Consider the following 24,579-nt stretch of genomic DNA (forward strand, 5'->3'; position numbering starts at 1 on the left):
CCAGATTTTTCATGAAATTTACCCTGAGGGCCCTCATGGGTGGGCTCCCTTCCTCTTTTGAATGCTGATTCTTACATTGGTTTGGCCATATCTCTGCAGGGCTTTTCTTAAGGGACAAAGAAAGCGTTTAAGGCCTGTCTCTGAAGTATTGTTATTTCCAAACACAATTCTTTTATTTTTTACTCTTTTCAAAGCAGCAGAAATGCATATGTTTTTGCCAAGAGATGAGAGGTTGTTTAGCTATTGAACTATACTTTGGCTATTACAATAACTAATGATTAGACGAGGGGATTACCCTGGAAAGGGCTACCATTTGAAAACTTCACCTTTTTCATAAAGTAATTAAAAATGATTGCAGACAAGTTTCCTCTTCTTCTCTTCCCCCAGCTCCCTACTATTCTTTTTGCTCACTCCTCTCTCCCTCCCTAACCTGAACTTGATTGACTAATTCATGAGGTATCTTGACCCCCTTCTTCCTTGCTGCCTCTTACCAAAGGATATGGGAAGCCAGAGTTTCTGGTGGCCAGGGCTGGCCACGTGACCCAATTATGGCCAAGGAAACATAAATGGAAATGTGTTAGGGGGCTTCCGGGACAGACCTGGCTTCTCCATGAAAAGGACAGAGAAGGGAGATCATCGGTAGAGCCTATTTCCCCATCTTCCTGTCTTGAAGGCAGACAGAATCTCTGGGTTTGCAACAGCAATCTTGTCCCCGCGACACAACCAGCATTCAGATGAAAAACGCAAAGATGGCAGAGTAGAAATAGTGCAAGAGCCTGGTCTTTGACGACCTTTTTTTCCCAGCTGAGCCAGTGTTGGCACACCACCCCCATCGAACTTAATGTCAGTGATAAAAGCAAAGCCCTGGTTCAATACTCTGTGAATTACTATGACCTGCAGAGGAAGCCATTCAAAACTGATACATACCCTTCACCCTTTTTTCCTTCTTTTCATCTGCCTCCCCTTTTGTGTTTTCTTCTTTCCCTGTATGGGCTGAATTCTCCCTCCATTCATATGTTGAAGTTCTAACCTCTAGTACCTCAGAATGTGACTGTATTTGGAGATACTTAAAGAGGTAATCAAATTAAAATAAAATCAAAGTGGGCGTGGATTTAAAAAGAGGAAATTTAGACACAGAGATGGACAGAGAACAGACATGTACAGACACAGGGAGATGGTCATCTATACGCTTAAGAAAGACACCTCTGAAGAAATCAACCGTGATGATACTTTTATCTTAAGCAAGCCTCCAGAAATGTGAGAAACTACATTTCTTTTGTTTAAAAAAGTAATAAGTAAAAAGCAGCTGAAATTCATTCTCTCATAGTTATAGAGGCCAGAGAAGTCTAAGATCAAGGTGTTGGCAGGTTGGTTTCTTGTGAGAGCGTCCTGTTTTGCTGGAAATCTGTGGTACACCTGACCCCCAACTTTGTCTTCGCATGGTTTCTCCCTGTGTCCAGGGCAGCAATCATAATGAATCGAGGCCACCCTAATAACGTCATTTTAACTTGATCACTTCTGTAGAGACCGTCTCCAAATTAAGGTCATGTTCTGAAGTTCTGCACATTAGGACTTAGGCATGTGAATTTGAAAGCGACACAATTCAACCTACAACACTACCCAAGCTAGAAACCCTAGGGTGAGCTTTGAGTGTTCCCTCTCTCTGCTCCCTGACTCCAATCTTGAACCAAGCTCTGTTGCTTCTCTTCTTGTCCGCTCCCAAGTCTGCACTTTCATCTTCAGGTGACCTCTGTCCCCGACACATCTTCTCCAGTAAGCTTTTCCTGAAAACTGCTGTAGTCCTAATGTCACACAGTACTAGGTTTGTTACATTGCTCTAGCTGTTCGAGGACACACAGTGACTCTCTAGCACTTCTGAAATCAAATTGAAAGGCCCCTTCCTTGTTCCAGAGCTCTCCATACCTCCCTCAAAAATCACCACTCCCTGGGGAGGCTGCCTCGTCCTCAGGAGACACCACGTCTTATGTGTTTCTTCTTCCAAGCCTTTATGCAATTTCCATTGCTTAGAATACGCTTCTCTGACTGTTCTAAACTTATAAAGACCAGCCTAAGTCATACTTATTAGTGGCAACCTTTCCCGATGGTTCCCTTCTTAGAATCTTACTAGGTTGTACTATACTCAATATCTTACCATTCTGTTCTTCCTTCCTTCCTTCCTTCCTTCTTTCCTTCTTTTCTTTCTTTCTTTCTTTCTTTCTTTCTTTCTTTCTTTCTTTCTTTCTTTCTTCCTTTCTCTCTCTCTCTCTCACTCTCTCTTTTTATTTGTTCTCTCTCTCTCTCTCTCTCTCTCTCTCTCTCTCTCTCTCTCTCTCTCTCTCTTTCTCTCTTTCTTTTACCATTTTAATATGTGAGTCTGTTCAAGCAAGCTGGGTTATCAAACTAAAGAGGTTCACCACTTGAGGTGCTCTAATCAAGAAGGAGGCATGGTAGTTTTATTTTGAGGTAGATGGAATAGACATAGTCCAAATGTCAGACATGGAATTCAAAACAATGATGGTGAAGAAGCTCAATATACTCGACAACCTCAAAAACAACTACGACAACCTCCAAGGAAGTTACCAACAGCTGCAAGAAAATTACAGGGAACTTGCAGAGAACTACACCAGCATAAAAAAGACATAGAAACTATCAACAAGAACCAGGAAGAAATGAAGAATGCAATCTCTGAACTGAACAACACAGTAGAATCAGTCAAAAGCAGACTAAACGAAGCAGAGGATCGTATTAGTGAGATAGAGGACAATGTAGGAAAAAATTCTCAGACGATACTGCAAAATGAAAAAAAGATTTAAAAAGTATGAAGAAGAGATAAGGGAGTTGCAGGATAGCATAAGGAAGAGCAATATAAGAGTAATTGGAATCAAAGAGGAATCAGAAGAACAAGGAATAGATAAACTGATAGGAAAAATAGTGACAGAAAAATTTCCCAACCTGATGAGAGAAAGAGTTATGCAAGTCCAGAAAGCACAGAGAGTTCCAATAAAGAGGAACCCCCCAAAACCCACTCCAAGGCACATCATAGTTAAAATGGCAACATTCCAAGACAGAGAATCCTAAAATCAGCAAGAGAAAAACAGCAAATAACTTACAAGGGAGCTCCAATAAGGCTGTCGACCGATTTCTCAACAGAAACACTATAAGCCACAAGGGAATGGTCAAAAATATTTCAAGCAATGAAAAACAAAGGCCTACAACCAAGAATATTCGACCCGGCAAGGCTCTCACTCAAAATAGAGGGGGAAATAAGGAGTTTCTCAGACAAAGGAAGACTAAAAGAATACATCTCCACCAAACCAGCATTGCAAGAGATGCTAAAGGGAATAGTCTAAGAAAAAGAAAGAGAAAAAAAATATATATATATATATAATGTATATAAAGAGTAGAGGAACAGAGCTACAAAGGGAAATGAATAAATACATGTTGAGAATAACCTTAAATGTAAATGGATTAAATGCTCCAATTAAAAGACATAGGGTAACAGAATGGATAAGAAAACAGGACCCACATATTTGCTTTCTACAAGAAACACACCTCAAAACAAAAGATTTACATAGACTGAAAGTAAAGGGATATAAAAAAGTATTCCAAGCAAACAGACCTGACAAAAGAGCTGGGGTAGCAGTACTCATATCAGACAAAACGGATTTCAAAGCAAGGGCAATACAAAGAGACAAAGAAGGACATTTCATAATACTTAAAGGAACAGTCCATCAAGAAGATATAACACTGATAAACATATATGCACCCAACATAGGAGCACCCGAATACATAAAGCAAATACTAGAAGACCACAAGAAGGATATTAACAACAACACACTCATAGTAGGGGACTTCAACACTCCATTATCAACAACAAAGAGATCATCCAAGCAAAGAAACACCAAGGATATACAGGCATTGAACAACACACTAAACCACACGGACTTAACTGATATATATATATATATAGAACTTTTCACCCCAAAGAAGCAAAATGTACATTCTTTTCAAAGGCACATGGGACGTTTTCAAAGATAGACCATATGATAGGACACAAAACAAGCCTCAACAAATTCAAGAAAATTGAAATGATATCAAGCATCATTTCAGACCACAATGCCTTGAAACGAAACATCAACCTCAGAGAAAAGAATCAAAGACACCCAAACTCATGGAGAATGAATAACACGCTATTAAATAACGAATGGGTTAACAATGACATCAAAGAGGAAATCAAGAAATTTCTAGAAACTAATGACAATGAACACACAACAGCCCAAAACCTATGGGACACGGCAAAAGCAGTCCTAAGAGGGAAGTTCATAGCAATACAGGCATATCTGAAAAGAACAGAAGAAGCTCAAATAAAAATAAAAATAAAAAACTAATCCTAAAGCTACAAGAACTAGAACAACAGCAACAAACAAAGCCTAGGGCAAGAAGAAGAAAGGAAATCCTCAAGATCAGAGCAGAACTAAGTGACATAGAGACTAAACAAACACTCCAAAAAATCAACAAAACCAAGAGCTGGTTCTTTGAAAAAATAAACAAAATCGACAAGCCTCTAGCCAGGTTCATCAAGAAAAAAAGAGAGAAGACACAAATAAACGAAATCAGAAAGGAAAGAGGAGAAATCACGACTGATACCTCAGAAATACAAACAATTGTAAGAAATTACTACAGACAACTGTATGGCAAGAAATTCGACAACCTAGAAGAAATGAACAAATTTCTAGAAACGTATAACCTTCCAAAACTGAACCAAGAAGAAGTAGAAAGTCTCGACAGACCAATAACAAAGGAGGAAATCGAAACAGCGATCCAAAAGCTCCCTGCACACAAAAGCCCTGGACCGGATGGCTTCACAGGCAAATTTTACAAAACATTGAGGGAAGAACTAACTCCTACCCTAACCAAACTATTCCAAAAAATCCAAGAAGAGGGAAAAAATCCCAAACTCTTTCTACCCTAATTCTAAACCAGGTCAAGACACAACGAAGAAAAAGAACTACAGGCCAATATCACTGATGAACATAGATGCTAAAATCCTCAATACGATTTTGGCAAACAGGATCCAGCAATACATCAAAAAGATCATACACCATGATCAAGTGGGATTCATCCCGGGGATGCAAGGATGGTTTAATATTCTCAAAGCAATAAATATAACACATCACCTAAACAAAATGAAAGACAAAAATCACATGATCCTATCTATAGATGCAGAGAAAGCATTTGATAAAGTACAACACCCATTGATGATGAAAACACTCAGCAAAATGGGAATAGAGGGAGCATACGTTAACATAATTAAGGCTATATAGGAGAAGCCCGAAGCCAACATCATACTCAATGGACAAAAACTGAAAGTGTTCCCCTGAAATCAGGAACTCGACAAGGCTGTCCACTCTCTCCACTCCTATTCAACATAGTGTTGGAAGTCCTAGCCACAGCAATCAGACAAGACAAAGAAATAGAAGGCATCCAAATTGGGAAAGAAGACGTAAAACTATCACTATTTGCAGACGACATGATAGCATACCTAGAAAACCCTATAAACCCCACTAAAAGACTACACGATATAATAAGTGAATTTGGCAAAATAGCAGGGTACAAAATAAATATACAGAAATCTAAGGCATTTCTGTACACCAACAATAAACTATCGGAGACAGAGGCAAAAGAGAAAATACCATTTACTATAGCAGCAAGAAAAACAAAATACCTAGGAATAAACTTAACCAAAGAGATAAAAAGACCCGTACACTGAAAATCACGCCACAATGAAGGAAGATACAAAAAAAAAATGGAAGCAAATACCATGTTCTTGGATGGGAAGAATCAACATCATCAAAGTGGCCCTACTACCCAAAGCAATTTACAGTTTCAATGCAATCCCTATTAAAATGCCATTGACATATTTCACTGACCTAGAACAAATACTCCAAAAATTCATATGGAACCAAAAAGACCCCGAATAGCAAAAGCAATCTTGAGACAGAAGAACACAGCAGGAGGAATCACGATACCAGACATCAAACAATACTACAAAGCCACTGTGATCAAAACAGTCTGGTACTGGCATAAGAACAGACACATAGATCAGTGGAACACAATAGAGAGTCCAGAAAACAACCCAGGCCTCTATGGTCAACTAATCTTTGATAAAGGAGGAAGGGACATAAAATGGAGTGAGAAGAGCCTCTCTAACTAATGGTGCTGGGAAAACTGGACAGGGACGTGCAAAAAAATGAAACTAGACCACCAACTTACACCACACACGAGAATAAACTCAAGATGGATTAAAGACTTAAATGTAAGACGTGACACCACAAAAGTCCTAGAGGAAAACGTAGGCAGGAAAATTTCAGATATCCCACGTAACAATATCTTCACGGATACATCTCCTAAGGCAAGAGAAATAAAGGAAAAAATAAACAAATGCGACTACATCAAACTAAAGAGTTTCTGCTCAGCAAAAGAAAACATCAGCACGATGAAAAGGAAACCAACCATATGGGAAAACATATCTGCCAATGATATCGCAGACAGGGGACTGATCTCCAAAATATATAAGGAGCTTATATGACTCAACATCAAGAAAATAAACAACCCAATTAAATAACGGGCGAAGGACCTGAACAAACACTTCTCCGAAGAGGACATACAGAAGGTCCATAGGCACATGAAAAAATGCTCAACATCATTGGCCATCAGGGAGATGCAAATAAAAACCACAATGAGACACCACTTTACACCTGTCAGAATGGTCATCATCAACAAATCAACAAACAACAAATACTGGCCAGGATGTGGAGAAACGGAAACCTACTGCACTGTTGGCGGGAATGCAGACTGGTGCAGCCACTATGCAAAACAGTATGGAATTACCTCAGAAAACTAAAAATGGAACTGCCTTTTGAAACAGCGATTCCACTGCTAGGATTATACCCGAAAAATCCTAAAACCCTAATTCAAAAAAACCTATGCACCCCTATGTTCATAGCAGCCCTGTTTACAATAGCTAAGTGCTGGAAACAGCCTAAGTGCCCATCTGTAGATGAGTGGATCAAAACACTGTGGTACATTTACACAATGGAATACTATGTAGCAGAAAGAAAGAAGGAACTCCTGCCATTTGCGACAACATGGATAGAACTAGAGAGAATTATGCTTAGTGAAATAAGCCAGGCAAAGATAGCAAAATACTGTATGATATCCCCTAATACAGGAAACTAAAGAGCAACACAAACAAACGAACTGAATAGGACAAAGACTAGAATAGCAGTCAGTAGTGGGGAGGGGGGAGGGAGAGAAGGGGGATAAGTAAGGGAAGGGACTAGTCAAGGAACATGTATAAACGACTCATGGACATGGACAATGGGGAGGGATATGATTGTGGGAGAAGGGATGGGCTGGGTGGGGGGAGCAATGGGGGACAATGGGACAACTGTAATTGAAAAACCAAAATAAATAAATAAATAAATAAATAAATAAAAGGAAAAATAAATAAATAAAACAAACCAGCAAACATAAAACAAGCGAAATTATCATTGAGTGTTACCTCTGACCACAAAGGAATCGATAACAAAAGTAACAGGAATATCCCCAAATACTTTGAAACTAAACAATGCACCTCATTGATCAAAGGGGAAATATTAAGGCAAATAAAAACGCATTGAACTGAATGAGTATGAAAATACAATACATCAAAGTTTGTAGGACACAGAGCAGTGCTGCAAGAGAAGTTTATAGCCCACTGTCTATATTAGAAAAGAGGAAACGTCTAAAAGTCAATCTAAGCTCCACATCAAAACTAGAAAAAGAAGAGCAAAATAAATCCAAAGCAAAGATAAAGTAGGGAATATTCAAGATAAAAGCAAAAATTGATGAAATAGAAAATAGAAAAATCAACAGAGAAAATTAATGAAACAGAACGCTGGTTCTTTGCAAAGATCAATAAAATTGACAAACCTCTAGCAAGACTGACAATTAAATACAAATTAACAATAGCAGAAATGAAACAAAGGATATCATTACAGACCCTATGATAGATATAAACTTGACAACTTAATTGAAATGGAAAAATCCCTTGGAAATCAGAAACGACCAGGATATACTCAGTATTTAATACATAATTTGAATAGTTCCATTGTTTTAAAGGGATTGCATTTGTAATTAAAAAATGTCTTTCGGCCCAAAATATTTCACTGAAGAATGAAACTAAATGTTTAAAGAATAACTAACATCAATTCTATACCATCTCTCTAAGACACAGAAGAGGAGGAAATACCTTACAACAACTTATATGAGAACACTTTTACCATGATACCAAACCATACAAAGACAGTATGAGAAAAGAAAACTACAGACCGATATCCCTCATGAAAATAGACTCAAAATCTTTAGCAAGCTGTTGCAAACAGAACGTATCCAAATATAAGAAGTATATTATATGCCATGACCTAGTGAGGTTTATTCTAGGGATGCGAGGCTGGTTCAAAAAAATCAATCCACGTTAATAGGCCAAGGAATCCATGAGCACAAAAAGAAAGCTATGAGAGCTAATAAACCAGCTCAAGGGTACAGGACATAAGACCATACAAAACTCAGTTGTATTTCTATTGAATTGTATTTCTATTTCAATTGTATTCATTTGCAAGAAACAATGTGAAAATAAAATTAAGACAATTCTACTTACGATGACATCAAAAATAATAAAAGACTTAGAAAATAAATGTAATCAAAGAACTACAAGACTTGTACACCGAGACCCACAAAATATCGAGAGAAATTAAAGACCTAAACAAATGTAAAGACATCCCATGTTCATCAAGTAGGATACTTAATATTGTTAAGATGGCAGCCCTCAAATTGATCTACAGAATCAATACAATCTGTATCAAAATCTGTGCAGAGAAGAGTTAACATAGTGGGCCTGACAATGCTATCGTTTTTGAAAATCCTGCTTGCAAGGTTGGCCCTTGGCTGGGATCTAGGAACTTGGATTTGGTCGGAGGGAAGGGCTCCCACTATCCCAACTGATGAGAGTAGCTTATTGTACCTTAACTGTTTGTGCAAACAATATGATTTATGGTGAACAACAGCTTTCCCCCTGGGACTCTGGGATTTTGGTATGTGCTAGGCAGAGGGTGCCTGGAGGACCAGCCCCTAATGAAAGCCCTTGGCACTGTCTCTAATGAGCTGTCCTCATAAACAGCATTTCCACACAAGTTGTCACAACTCTTCATTGCAAAAAGCTATACTAAGTGAAAGCAGTCACAACAGACTACCTATTATATGGTTCCATTTATATTAAATGTCCAGAATAAGTCAATCTATACATCCACAAAGCAGATTACTGGCCGCCAACAGCTGGAGAGGTATAGAGTTGGGGGAGTTACGATAGCTAAAGGGCATGAGGTCTCTTTTTTTGGTGATGAAGATGTTCTAGAATCTATTTTGGTGATGACTGCACAACTCTGTGAGTACACTGAAAGTCACTGAATTGTACACTTTATATGGATGGTATTTGAATTAGGTGTCAATGAAGCTGTTATACAATTACAGTGAGTAATAAAATATATTGGTTCTTTAAAAAGTCTGTTGAAGAGTGACAGGAAAGACTCCATGGAACCAGTGAGGAAGTTGGTTCAATAAGCCAGGCAATTTGTACCAAAATAGTCCAATGTTCTTGGTCACGGCCAAGCAGTTCTATATGGTTCTGGGCACAGCAATTCTTGAACAACCGTTATCAGTAATTTTCTTTCTTTAAAACAAAAATTGCGATATAACAGACATATAACAAACATATCAGTTTTCAATGCACACACTGATTTTGAATTATATAAATAGCCTTAAGCACTTACTAATATATATGAACCTAATAGTACCCCTGGCAGGAGAAATGACAATGAGTAAAACACACTCATTCTGTATTTGGAAAGGTAACGCTCATAATGAAATAACTACCAACACACGAAAGAACATGATACGTGCCAAAGCAAGGCTAAAATACAACTGCTAAGGATTTCAGAGGACATGTTGTTCGGCACACCATTATTGCCAGTACAGTCACTGTTGTCATATTCAGCCCAACATCACCAAGAATGATTACTGAGTGTCTAAGTACATGAGCAACTCTTAAGAGTCTATACAGAGAGTTAGGCGAAGTTCTTCCTTGAACCTAACACATCTTTTTGATGGGACTACTAAGGAAATAGTACATTAATGTTATAAGTGTGTCATCTCTATTATAAATAATTATGAAATATTAGGTTATAAATGTAACATACATAAAACGGCAGGTTTTCGGATGCAAGTTATTCTAGAGGGGGGATTCGCCGAGTTCCCTTTTAATTTGAGGAATGCCTTGGCAAAATGGGTTTTTGTATGGAGTGATCTTGTACCGTGTGGAAACACGTTTCCCAAGCAGCTGCGAACTCCTAGTGGCCACACGAACTCATTACCATCTAGCTTTGAGAGCAACAGGCACAGAAAGGTTAAGTCTGACATCCCTGCGGGGCAACTACCTGACAAAGCTGAAGACTAGGGCAGTCTTCATCCTATTTAAATGTCCCTAAAACCAGGGGCGATCCTGAAGGGTGTGTGGGCGGATCGATGCCTATAAGCACTATGAGGGAACCTGAAGAGGTTTATGCTTCCAGATCCCCTTTCTTTCCTCCGAGGCCTTTGTTTGAAACATTTATTGACAAATAAAGACACTCTCTGGAGGGAAGGAGAAAAACTGTCAGCAACTAATATTACATTTAAATACTTTTCTGTCAGAAAAGTTTGTTGGTCTGATAAAAAACGAAAAAGAATCCCGACTAACAGCCTAGTTTCCTCAGCCACTTCTCCAGCTCTGACATAAACATTTTTTTAAAGCACCATTAACAAGCCATACATGGATTGAAAGCTAAAGCTACACACGGGAGAGCCGCTCCCCACCAGTCAGTAACGGAAAAAAGACGAAACAAAACAGAACATAACAAAACAAACAGATGAGGGGCAGAGGGATAAGGGACTAACCGCCTCGGAATTACCACGTCAGACCAGCGGCCTCACGACCGACGGTTTCAGACCAACCGCCTCACACTAACGGCCAACAGGTGGTGCGCGGACCCTAGCATGCTCACCGGCAGGGCGAGATAACCGATCAACACTTTTCAATCAGGCTTGAAACCACCAGAGAGGGCCAAAAATTCAGACTAGGTACCTTTTACCCTTGCTTTTTTTGCTATGGGGATTCCTCTTCTGCATCTTCGGACCCTAGAAGAGAGTAAACGCGTGCTAATCTCTGAGCACACACACGTAAACCCCCGTCCCCAAGATAATGGAAGCGGCTCGTACTGGAAGTGGCTCATACCGGAAGTGGCTGAACCACCAATCAAATGGCCTCTCTGGGCTCCATTTTGCCGTTAATAAAACCTGGATTAAAATAGTACCCATATCATACAGCTGCGTGAGAAATAAATGAGAAAATGCATGCAAAACACAGCACCGGGCAAATGTTCAGACCTGCAGAGTTAGAAACGCTGGGAGGGGGCCCAACTATCTGTTTCAATACGCTCTCCAGGTGATTCTGAGGCATGCCTGAAGTGTGAGTTTTTGCTTTATGAAGAACGCTGCCCACTCAAATAGCTAACCAAAATCTTTGTTATTATTTCAGATTCCATGACTCCATGCTTTCTGAATTATGTTTCCTGCCTGAACTTTCAAAACCGTTATTTGTTTCTTGAGCCCAACTCTGTAGCCCGTATCACCACGGATACGAAGAGAAAGAGAGAACCTGTCTTCAAGGTTTCAGTGTAGGTGATCCAAGAATAGGAAAAGTTGATTAAACCTAATGGTCACAGTATCATTGCATAAACTAAATTAGGGAGGCTAAATCTGAGGCTGAAAGATACTTGGTGGCACTGACAGGCAGACCAGTTTCATGAAGGCTGATAGTTCGGTTCAGTTCAACTTCATGTTGCCATTATTCATAATAATTACATTACAAACACAGGTTCCATTTTTATTAATAGCTCTTTCAAATCAAATACAAACTGAAAGCATAGTTAAAGTGTGATTTGTATGGCTATTCACAAGTTTGTATGGAGGAGAAGATATTTGGATAGAATAAACAAGGCTAGAAAATGAATGATGGTCTTAGGGGGAAAAAAAGGTGACCAAAGCTTCTGGGTTTAACATATTTATGTTTGTCTCTTAGAGGATAACCTAAGTGCATACTACTTTACACATATCCACACACTAATGTAGCATGTTCCTTTTTTTTTTTTTTTTGACTCTGAACATCCTTTCTTCCCCATCTGTCAGTACGGGACACTCTGAGAGCCTCAGCAGCTTAAGAGAAAGAAGAGGCAGTACCATATGACTGAGCCTCCTTGCATTTTCATTACTGGTTTATCATCCAAAAACTGCTCTTGTTAGCCTCCAGGATGACAAGGTTGGGGTACCATGGGACAGGGCTCTAATCATCAATAAGAGTTCTCTCTTTGTCGTTTGGAGGATTTGATAAGACATTTTTCCAGGCCCAGATCACAGATTTTCCCTTCTGGGCTTGGAGACACAGAGGGTTTTTTGTTTGTTTGTTTGTCCGTTTGTTTGTTTGTTTTGTTTTTTTAACCTTAGGGATATACATTCTTGTGCTTGGAGAATAAATAAACATTTCCTTTCTTTGCTTCTTATTCCATAGACATGAGCCAGACACAGGAGCTCCAACTTAAATATCAGAAGTTCCCCGTGACAAAAGAGTGGTAAAGGAAAAACAAGTTCTATACTGTGGATTTTAGCCCATCGCTATTGACGAAAGCTCCCTTCTTGACCAAAATTAATTTTTAATAAAAGCTGTGTGTATTTAAGGTATATAAAATAATGGTTTGATATAGTCAGGCTTATCTGAACCTTCTTCTCAATTAGGCCTCACCTTTGGCTTATAAAAACTCCAACTTTCGGTTTTTATGAGCTCAAGGCATGTCCTTAGAATGATGATCCCAGCCTCCTTAATATACCGGCCTGGGAAAGCTCAACATTGCCAAAAGAATTCCCTGTCTGTTTCAGCCAAAACCTGACCATGGGCCCCTGCCTCCCCTCCCTTTTCATAGAGCATTTACAGAACTTGTAATTGTAAATCCTTTCTCTGTCCCTCTGAGACATATCTTCTACAACCCAGAAATATCTGTTTCCAGGACCTGGGAGCCATCCCTTCGAAATGTAATCATCAAGAAAGACAGAGCCTCTGTTTCCCAATCTCTATGGAAGGATAGGACTTCAACTTTGATAAGTGCCAGTTAGCAAACGCAGAGGCCCTGATCATGGTGATCAAACTCCGTTGGCCCCCAAAATGTCCCTCAATACTTTTCCTTTAGCACACCCCAGCATTTAAAGGGCTCCTGCCTTTTGTTGCACTGGAGTTGAGCTCTAGTTATCTAAAGTCTCTCCTCTACTGCAGTAGCCTGAATAAAATCTACCTTGCCACCTTTAACAGATGTCCAGCTCTGTTTCTCTTCGATGCCATGAACTAAAAAGATCAGAACTGGACAACAAGTTTAAGACATGAAATCCTAGAGGTAACAGGGAAAGTAACAAATGAAGTCAGACCAAGACTATGAAACCCTAGCGTTTAGGAGAATCATCTCAACCGATCTTTTAAAACTTCAGATGCAGTTCTTCTCATGTAGGAGGTTAAAGTGGAGACATGTGGAAAAAATAAAAGGAGAGAACAAAATAACACTTGAGCGCCCTGCAAGTCATTTGGTTGTGGGCGAGTGGTTCCACACTGGGGATAAGCTAAAGGCACCCCAAAGTGTAATAGATGACCTTCTAAAGAATACCGTACCAAGAAACCCAGCACTGGCGATAGTGGAGAATAATAAAGAGGGGCTTGAGGAGCCTCTGAAAGGCTGACCCTGTCCCAAGACTATTGGCTTTTATTCTGGGCTAATAATGTTTCATGATGAAGGTTAGAGCTTGTTGGACCAGTTAGGCACCCAGGATCCTAAGGACACCCAACTTTGTGCTGTTATTGTCAGCTATAGAAAGAAACAGCAATGTCATGAAGTAGAAGTCCTAGTGCTAGCTGGTGGTCAAGGCTTTAGGAGAGTATGGGGAGTTGAGGAAAGAACGAACATCTTATGTCAGACTGGAAGGATTATCATAGCATCCAAATGCACGAGAAAAGAATTATTTCAAGTTCTTATGAAATAACCTACTCCAATATTGCACAAGTCTTCTGAACTTCTTTTTGACTAAAAGTGTCTTAATGGCGAGATAAAACCACAGAAGCTGCTAAGGAAGTCTCCAACTTTCTATTTTCATACCTTCATTCAGGATACCCAGAAAGGACTTTGATTAACTCTGTCTCTAACTCTGAACCTTCAGGGGGGAAACCAAAGAAAATTAAGCTAAGATGTGAAAATCAACACTGCTCTGTGAAAAATAGACTCTACTGGTAACGAGTATGATTAGATTGTTCTGGAAGTCCAGCAAGAAGAAGAAAGAGAAAGGAGGTTTCAAGGTGTGAACTGGACAAAACATGAAAGGATTATGTGTACCCTTCTAGAGAGAACAGAAGGTTGTCATACAGAAGGCAGTTTGAGGTGGTTTTCATATGAAGAGATGTTGAGTTTGCCAGCCTGCTACACTTTTGCTGCAGTTGCTATGGTTTCAGGCATTGTGACCCAACAAACTCTGGTGTCATGTCCCAGGGTCATAAGCAGCAGGAAAGGCTTTGGCCCTTCAGTCTTGTCCAACTGCTGACAAGGGCAGCAGCCAGCTGCGGGTACCCGAGAACTTGACACTGCCCAGATCCATCTAAAGGGACACATCTCCTTTCTTGGTGGCACATTTTCAGCCAAAAGAACTTCATTATCAAGGTAATGAGTTTATATATTTTGTTGTTGTTGTTGTTGTTGTTGTTGTTGTTTTTTACAGTTCTTTAGAATCTGGACACGAGAGACCTCTTTGCCTCCCTCTCTTTGTTTCTAGGCTAGTGATCTCTAGTTCTGGGAAAAAAGAAACCCCCTCTTTTGAGGGTATGGGAAGCCTTTTCCTAAATGTTTGGGAGACCCTCAAAGATCTTGGAGGGTTGGGGGGGTCATAAAGGGTAGGCATGTAATACTATCCGGTGAAAGGATAGCTGAGTATAGGAGGGAGAGAGGGAGAGAAAAATGGAAGAAGGTAAAGGGAGGAAGGGAGGGGGAAAAAGAGGGGAAGAGGAGAAGGGAGCTAGAGGTTAAAGGGGTCTAAATTTTGAAGGAAGTTGGAGGAGAGGAATTCAATAGCCCTCTACCATTTGGCAAAAAGTTTCTCTTGTTAGTTAAAAAACAAAGTCAAATCCAAGTACGAGGTACCAAAACAATTCTACTGAACCCATAACTCTGTCTTCCTGTACATGCGTCTAAGGTCTTACATAACAAACATTATTTAGGGCTTTTTCCACTTTCTTTTTACTTTTAATTCCAGGCTGGGGTGGTAGGTGGTGGGGAGTGGTAAGAGAAGTTGGCAGAGATGATTATTCTTTCAAAAATAAAATTAAATATGGTTCTATGGGATCGGGGCCTGGTTTTTATAGCTATTAGACCGAGTTTTCTCAGTGTTCAGAATCTTGTTCTATTGTGGGATCTCATATGTTGTTTTAATTAAAAAGGTTATTTTTTCACTCTACTAGTGTTGGCCTTAGTCTTCTCCAATGGCTCTATGTGGTAAGTGTTACAGCTGTTTATCCCATTTCACTCCTTATATCATGAGAAAGGCTCTGGTTGAACTGGGGTTAACTAAAATTCAATTAAGGGGGATGAGGTATGCTTGATTCCTTGAAGGTGCTTAAGAATGGCAAAGGAAGTAGAGGCAGGTGAGATTTAGTGGAGTTTAGTAGAAATAAGTCTCTAAAGTTAATCTCCACGTTCTCTATACTTCCTTTTAAATTTGCTTCCCAACGAAGTATGCTAAAATGATCCTGATAATTTCAGAGAATCCCTTTCCCACTACTCACCCCACCAGTTTCTAGCCTAACCCAATATGAACTACATAGCTGAGTTCCAGGGCCTTCTTATCCAAACTGAGCCAGTTTCTAAAAACCATATATAAGCCTTTCGGATTCCTTTTCTTTTGCCTTTCCAGAGGCCTGATAATATTGAGTGGTTACACAGCGCCAGGGGTGTGTGCAAGGTCAAGCTCCATAGCCCAAAAGGACAGCAAGAACAGGAACGGAAAGTGGTAAGATACTAAATTACTCCTACTAAGGGGTGGAAAGGATTGCTTTATGGATACAGATATCCTGGAACCCAGAATAGACTAATGGAGGGTGATAGTGTCGTTTCTCTAAGATATCAAGTTCAGTAAAGTTTGTGGGCTGGGGGGTGGGGGTGGGGGCGGGGGCGGGGCGCAGTATGCTTATACATCACAGAGGGACACGTGAAGGGAGGGGGAGAATGAAGAGTAGCTGGGGAGGGGGGTGGGGGGAGCCTCAGGGGAGGGAGGAGTGGTGGTTGCCTAGTTTTACCAGCCTAATGGAATCATAATATCAGCTAGCTACAAGTAAGTTGCACTCAAGTGGGACTCCCACAGGAGGGCAAAATGTGTAATACTTCACATTTTTTATCACGTTCAAATGCCATTCGTACTGTTATGTATTTAATGCTTTTTTAATTGACTGACATTTAAAAATTACCATCAACCTAAGCAATATTATCCATAATGTCACAGGTTTTATGTTTTAGTATGTATTTTTCCTACTAAACAACAAAAAAGTACATATATTAAACACAGAAATGTTTATCCATGTATCACTTAAAGTTTTCTATAACATCAGTAGCAAAAACACCACTTTTGGGGAACGCTACGGTAGTTGAAAGTGCTCTAACTGAAAGCCAGGGAATTGGTTTCTTTTTTTTTTTTTTAATGTTTATTTATTTATTTATTTATAATTTTATTTTTTGGTTATTCAATTACAGTTGTCCCATTTCCCCCCATTGCTCCTCCCTCCCAGCCCATCCCTTCTCCCACAGTTATATCCCTCCTCGTTGTCAATGTCCATGAGTCATTCATATACATTCCTTGACTAGACCCTTCCCTTACTTATCCCCCTTCTCCCGCTCCCCCCTCCCCCCTACTGACTACTATTCTAGTCTTTGCCTATTTAGTTCGTTTGTTTGTGTTGCTCTTTAGTTTCCTGAATTGAGTTCTAATGTAAGTTTCAGCTTTGAGTTTGCGTCAGTTGGGCAAGGCACCTTTCTTCTTACTTTTTTCAGTAAATGTAGGTATTGTAATTTGGGCATCTCTGACAGGTAGGTATTCTTATCTAGGAAATACAATAATGATAAGATTCTCTCTGCCTAATAGCATTTATTGAGTACTTACTATGTACAGGTACTCTGCTGAAAGCTTTGTATTCACTCTCAATCAATCCTCACAAGAACCCCTATGCGGTAGGTGCTTTATCGTCTCAAAGAGAAACCGCAGTCTTTTCTCTAGAATTTTCCTCAATACGCTGTCCTAATTTGGTGCAGATATGCTTTGTCGATGTGTCCACCCTGAAAGTGGAAGATAAAGGTTCCAAGGTGAGTATTCTCTGCTCCCCTCAGAGTTGGAATGAGTGAGAAACTGCTGAAAGAGTTATCAGTGGCAGCATAATAAAAGGGAAAGTCTGTGCCAGAGGGTGGAAGGATGGAGGAGATTCAGGTGGGCAGCCATCATTTTTGAAAACCCCAAACCCCCGGTTGAGAATATACTGTCACTCTTGATGCCAAATCTCATTCTAGAAGGAACTTAATTTGCTGGTAGGCCTGAAAGAATTACAGCATGGAAGGTAGCATGTCAGAACAGTGAGAAAACTGTCCAAAAGTTTGACGATACATGAAATATGATTCCTAAGATTTATGGATTTGTGAATGCCTCTGGAGGGGTAGTAATTTGTGAGGAGAACAATATCTCATTCTTCAAACATTAGCTAGCATCACAAGCCTACTTATCCTTCTCCATTGAAAGGAAAAGATAAGAGATATGACATTCATGTTTTGGAGAGGGCAGCTTGGAGAAGTCTCAAAAAGCAGTTATTCATAAGAATCTCACCACTTCATCCCATAGGATGCTGGTGGTTCCTGTTCCGGAGGTGACCTAACGCAACACCATCTGAAAGAGAAAGAAATTATTATAATCAAGGCTACTGAGAGGCAAAACCAGTCTAAGGTATGCTTAGCTTCCGAGTCCACCCTTTCTAATTCCCAGAGTCCAGTGCTGACACCGAAGACTCTGGTTCACAAAAGGTAAGAGAAATATTTCCAAACAAGGCCCTACATTTGGCTACTATGATATTCCAGAGTTCACAGGCCTAAGTTCAAAGTCAGGTAAGTTTAATGTCCAGGTATCTAACAATGGCACTAATCACAGAGGTTCAGAATGCCCTTCCCTGATTGCAGGTCCCTACTCCAAACAGAATCTTGCTACCCTTATCCTAACAAAGATGTGGAATGAAAGCATGATCTTTTTCAGTGCTTTCTGTTGTCTTCTACTGGGCTTGTGTGCTCCACATTGCCCAGTGTCCAAAAAAAGAAAAAGAACAAGCATATATGGAACAGAGAGAATCCACAATGACCAAGAACTGTAGTGGCTTGTTCCCCAAACCTGTTGCCTAAGAGATTACAGACTGTTAGGTAGCGTAAAGTTAGAAGCAATTCGATTTGGATACCACTGTCACATGCAAGTCCTTTTGTTTTTCTGTAACTACCTAAATTATATCTGTTGGGCTCCTGGCCCATGACAAGTCACCTTCACAGTCCTACAAACCTGGAGTAGTTGATATTGAAATAGGATATTTGGTTTTATCTCAAAGGAGTCAATTTTTTTTTTTTGTTCTGCATCTCTATGCTTATCTTATAACCAGGAACAACATTTCTGGCCTCAGACACATTTGGAGTGATGAGAGTGGCTCCTAAGGAAGAAAAAAAGTTTAAAAATATTCTTCAAAGAGTTTTGGGTTTAGTTGGAAGGAGGACTCCATTTTGAAGTCTTAAGAAAGGGATAAATTATACCTAATGTTTATTCTTAAAAGTGCAGCACATATTTCCTACACATAATGCAGGTGTCCTTGATTGTAACCTAAACCCATTTTCAAAATGTTGAACTTATCATGACCTCAAACTTCTAGGGATTCAGTAGAAAGTAAGGAGATGAAGAAATGGAAGGGGTAAAGAGGACGATGGTACTTAGCAAGGAGTGGAAGACATGTATAATACATATACACATATCTAGACATGAGCATATGCACATAATTTACACTGACACACAGCAATATATACAAAATAATTTATACGAGCAGTGACACACACATCCCTGGCTACGTGTCTACATATGACACTGGTGAACACACACAAGCATTGAAACAACACATGTGTGTGTATATTCATAAACAATGACTCACCTACACAAAGGTATAGAGTCAGCTGCATTGACATACCCACATGTGACACATCAACATCTATATATGCATCCATGCACACTATGCATAAACATGCACACTACACATAAACATACACACATGAGCCTCGATCAAAACACAGTGACTGTACAAGTTCAGGTGATAGGCATGCACTCTTACACAGGGTGGGGCAAAAGTAGGTTTACAGTTATGAGTATGTGAAACGGTTTATTCTTGAATTATTACTTATTATTTTCCATACATACAACTGCAAACCTACTTTTCGCCCCACTCTGTAAATATACCTCATGTTGATACGCACACATACAAACTTAAGCAAAGTGACACTAACAACATTTGAATGCACTGATACATACCTTGACACAAATACAATGACATCCCCACTCACGTATTCACACAAGTACTCAAATACCCAGGGTGTGTGCAACACTGACACACATTCTCAATCATTCACGTAGCATATAAATATAACATAAACTGATACCCAATTTATTGACATACACAGTCATTATATTAGCACCGATCCACATTGAACATAAACATTTATTGATGTATTATCTATTATCTATTAATTACTATATATGTTAACATGTGAATTTATTCTTTTTTTATTCTTTTTTTTTTAAATAAATAAAAGATTAATTAGTTATTTTAACAATAGGAAATAACAATCCCTCCCTCTCAGACATTAAGACCCTTTATAATCTTATAAAGGACAATGGGCGAAGGTCTCAAGCTCCTCTAGCTGCTTCAAGCTGGACATGGTTGTCGTTCGTCCTACCTACCCTTGGGTCCAGACATCCCTAATAAGAGTGGGGGTGTGGAGGGGAGGGTTGCCTTCCCACATGGGGAAGGATCGTGCAGACTCCAGGTCAGTTGGCTGTCCTCAGACAACGGCGTGCTTGGTTTAACAGGCTGGCATCCTTGTTGTATTCTGGGGGCAACAGATTTGGCAAAAGGGTTTAAAGACATCTTCAATCCATAACCACTAGATGACAAAAGGCAGGGATTAATTTTTCAATGTTCCACATTAGGGAAAAGAAACGGGCTTCTTTGGAGGAAGGTGTGCCAGGCGCATCTCACCTGTCCAAAACCCTTTTGCCCATTCTACTTAGTTTGGGCTGAGGGAAATAGTTTAGCTTTCCCCACTCTTAGACCTCTGGGCCCTTTCGGTCCAAGCCATTAGGATAGAACAGAGAAACCAGTTTTAAAGTGAAGCCCACAAACCACCCCATTCTTCACCAACCCAGCCACTTAGTTCAGCCAAACCGTTGAGTCTCAGGAGGCCGCGCTGCAGACAGGATTAATACACATATAGGTATAGCTCCATGATACATTCTATTAGATTTGTATTATAAACAAACATGCAGATCACTCAAATCGACACTTGTCATTTACATATTCAGACACACTGACATACACATTCATTTTTACATTCACACAGTGTACAAAATGTACACGCTATCATGCACACGTTGGCCCGTACAGGAAACATATAAAATCGGTATTGATGTCAACACATTGTTACACAGGCTTACACACAGGCAGGCATACATGTGCACTGACATGTGCACACGGACACACACGCTAACAACACAGACTGAACATTCTCACATCTACTGAGATGTCCCCACTTATGAATTGCTATACTGTTATTCACACACACACACACATGACAGACACATTGATACATTTTTGACACATGTTGAGATAAGCACACGTGCTCATGTGAAATTGACACGCTACCACTTGTGCTCAAAGGGATATAATTATGTATTATGTTTCCATGCAAATCCTAAAGGGTAAACCCCTAATGTATGCAGTTTAGAAAGATATGTCTTCTAAATAAAATAAGGGGGGAAAGTAGCCTCCCCAAACTCTTAGGTGTTCTTTTTTTTTTTTTTTTTTTTTTAGATGGACGGATCTATATGCCTTTTCACACAAGCTCCCTCTGATCCTATAACTGTTGTAAATTGGCTTCTAAATGATATCCAGAAGTATGCCTTGGGTTTCGAACATGCACTAAGTCCCTCAGCCTCTAGCTGCAAACATAAAATAGGAGATGAAGATGAACATCACAAATTACCCTCTGCAAACTGCTACAGCATCTATGATGATAAACTGAATATCGATTACATGGCCAATAGACCTCAAAGCCCACATGTAGACATGACTGCAGCCAAGAATACCAACAAAAATCAGAGTCCTTCCACCTCTCCAGCAAAATCTTCTAGCACTAACAGGGCAGTAATCTCTCCTGAGGGAGAATGTCCCATGGATGACCTTTCCTTCACCATCATCCGGCTATCTAATCTGGTAATGGAGATGCCTTGTAATGAAATCAAGAAGTTGGAAAATGGAAGCAAATGCTTTCGTCATTCAATCTATCCACCCTCTGGGAACAAAGGGAAAAACACTCCCCGCAGCGCTGTGAGCAAGATCGTTTCTGACATGGCCCATGATGCTGAGGAAATATCCTATGTGGAAAGGCGGGGCACTGGAGAAGAGGGCAGGGAAGGTGGCAGGAAAAAGTTTATGTATAGTGAATTATCCAACAAGAACAAGGGGGTAGACAAAGAGATGTGCCAACAAGAGAGCAAAGATTTTTCACACTCTATCAGTAAAGGACTCACGGTTTATGCAAATCAGGTGGCATCTGACCTTATGGTCTCCATTTTGAAGACCTTGAAAGTGCATGCTCCTGGGAAGCCAATTCCCGCTTGTGTGGTCCTGAAGAGGGTGTTGTTAAAACACACCCAGGAAGTTGTCTCTGATTTGATTGATTCCTGCTTGAAGAACCTGCATAATATCACTGCGGCCCTGATGACTGACTGCGACTTTATCTCAGCTGTCAAGAAGAGTCTGTTCAACCACGGAAAACAAAATGCTACACATATAATGGAGGCCATGCTGAAGCGCCTGGCTACTGTTCTGCTTGGAGAGAAGGAGTCTAAATCACAGCCTCTGTTGTACGCATCCTTGAAGGCCGGCTCCCACAGTCTCAAAAATACGAGAACCAAAGTCAAAACCAAAGTCTTGAATTCTCCACCATGAAAACTGAATTGAAGGGGAAGGACAAATGCAAAATAAAACCAGAGGAGTGCAAGTCATTGATTAGCGCCGAAAGAGTTGCTGAACACATCCTCAAGGAGAGCCTGTCCATGTGGAACCAAAAACAACGAAACCAAGGCGAGATGGCTGGCAAAGCATGCGTGAGTAAGGAAGAAAAAAGAGAGAAGATCAGCCCTTCCACAGAGTCACTGGCGAAGGACTTGATTGTCTCTGCCCCTATGCTGATTCAGTACCACCTGACCCAGCAGGCCGAGGCCAAAGATGCACTTGAAGATGACTATCCTGGTTCCACCATAGGCCATAGGACTCAGAGTGCCCAATTTGAAAAGAACGCAAGTGACCAAAGTGCCAAGGCACTTTCAGTGAAACATCTAGAATCTTGTGGAGCTCCTGGGCCATCTACCTCTGTAAAGGAGACTCAACAACAGGCGGAGTGCCAAAAGTCCGATATGTCAAACATCATTCTATCACTGATTCAGAAACTGCTCAGTGAGACCTCCTTCAACAGTGAAGAGCAATCTGAAGGGGAGAGCAAGCCTTCTGAGCCCAGGCCAAACAAAGCAACTTCAATGTCCAAGAGAGGGGAAAAACAATTCCAGGAGAATTTAGACCTTGATTTTGCCAGCGGGATGATGCAAATGAACTGGCAATTCATCAATCAACTGGTAGAACCTGTGAGGAAGCTGTGCCTTATCATGGCTAGGTATCACAACAACAGGGAAGCCCTGGCCGAATTGGAAGAACAAGCAGCCTTGGTACACAACCCAAGTTTCCAAGTTGGTGGCCCCAGATGCAGTCACAGTAGTGCAATGTCACAGAACTATCGAGAGTTTTCTGGGCCGGAAGTCATCATCAATAATTGGTGCTCAACAAGTAGCTTGCAGAAACAGCTCCAGGCTGTCCTGCAGTGGATTGCAGCCTCCCAATTTAAGGAGCCTGTGCTCTGTTTCGTGAGAGATGATGATGGACAACTGGAGAAGGTAAACAATGGCAAAGCACAAGAAGAAAGATGGTTAGACTGGGCAGGGGAAGTGAGGCAAAACTGTACTTAGGGCTCACGAGCAGTCCAAATTTTTCTCAAGTATGCTCTTTACCATGTGCTTTATGAATTACTTTATCCTCATAAAAAGACACAAAAGCAATGAACCATTAATTGAGGCTGTAGCACCTCGGGGTCTGCACATTTCAGCCAAGAGGAGGCGAGAAAGATTAGCTTTTTTTTTTTTTTTTAAATTCAGTGGCCCTTTAAACAAACTACTTGGTAAAATATGTTTTAGGAAGGTGGGGGAGATGGCCACCCCTAACCTTGACCTAGCAATCAGCACAGACTAACCAAAAGACCCAGGCCTTGGAGAGAAGTATTTAGTAAAGACAACTGATTCCAGGTTTTGTTTTTTGATGCTCAAAATGAAGTTATGTTTTTCATTTTGATCTATGACATTAGAGGAGGGTCAAGGAAAAAGGAGAGGGAAGGCAGTCCTGGATCAGCGAAAGCTTTTACTCTAATCTTAGTCATGGGCGGAAAGGTGGGTGAGGGGGGTAGTTCACTTTATCCACCTGAGACCTTTCTTCAAAAGTATCACATGACTCAAGCTATCTCTGCTCCCTCCACAGCTTCCAGAAGTTTCAGCTAAGGCAGCAGAGAAGGGGTACAGTGTTGGAGATCTCCTTCGAGAAGTAATGAGGTTTGCCAAGGAACGACAACTGGATGAAGCCATGGACAACATGGCTAGAAAACAACTGCTGGACTGGCTGCTCACTAAGTTGTAAACTAACAGTCCCTTCAACAACTCTGTAGCTAGTCACCCCATCCCCACAGCAGCATTCCATGCCATCTGGGCGCCCCTTCATTAGGCAAGTTGAACAACACACTACACGACTGTCTTTCCCAATACGTCTGAGCAGTTGGACTATGCAAGTACAAGGTAATAAATAAGCTAGGCAACAACATGAATTTAAAAATTAAAAAAAAAAGTCGTTGTGTTCTTTTTTTTAAAATATACATTCTATTGTTAACTTTTTTATTATTATTTAGATTTTATTTATTTATTTATTTCCAGAGTGAG

General features: G+C 40.3%; 1 pseudogene; it reads left to right on the top strand.

The window, feature by feature from the left end:
- The window catches only part of LOC149990149 (A-kinase anchor protein 4-like), an 86,729-nt pseudogene extending 62,446 nt beyond the window's left edge, over nt 1–24,283 (top strand).
- Nucleotides 24,284–24,579: the final 296 nt, after the last annotated feature.

The sequence above is a fragment of the Furipterus horrens genome, unplaced genomic scaffold (assembly GCF_987537825.1).
Source record: "Furipterus horrens unplaced genomic scaffold, mFurHor1.1.pri manual_scaffold_22, whole genome shotgun sequence".
In the NCBI taxonomy this organism is placed as follows: domain Eukaryota; kingdom Metazoa; phylum Chordata; class Mammalia; order Chiroptera; family Furipteridae; genus Furipterus; species Furipterus horrens.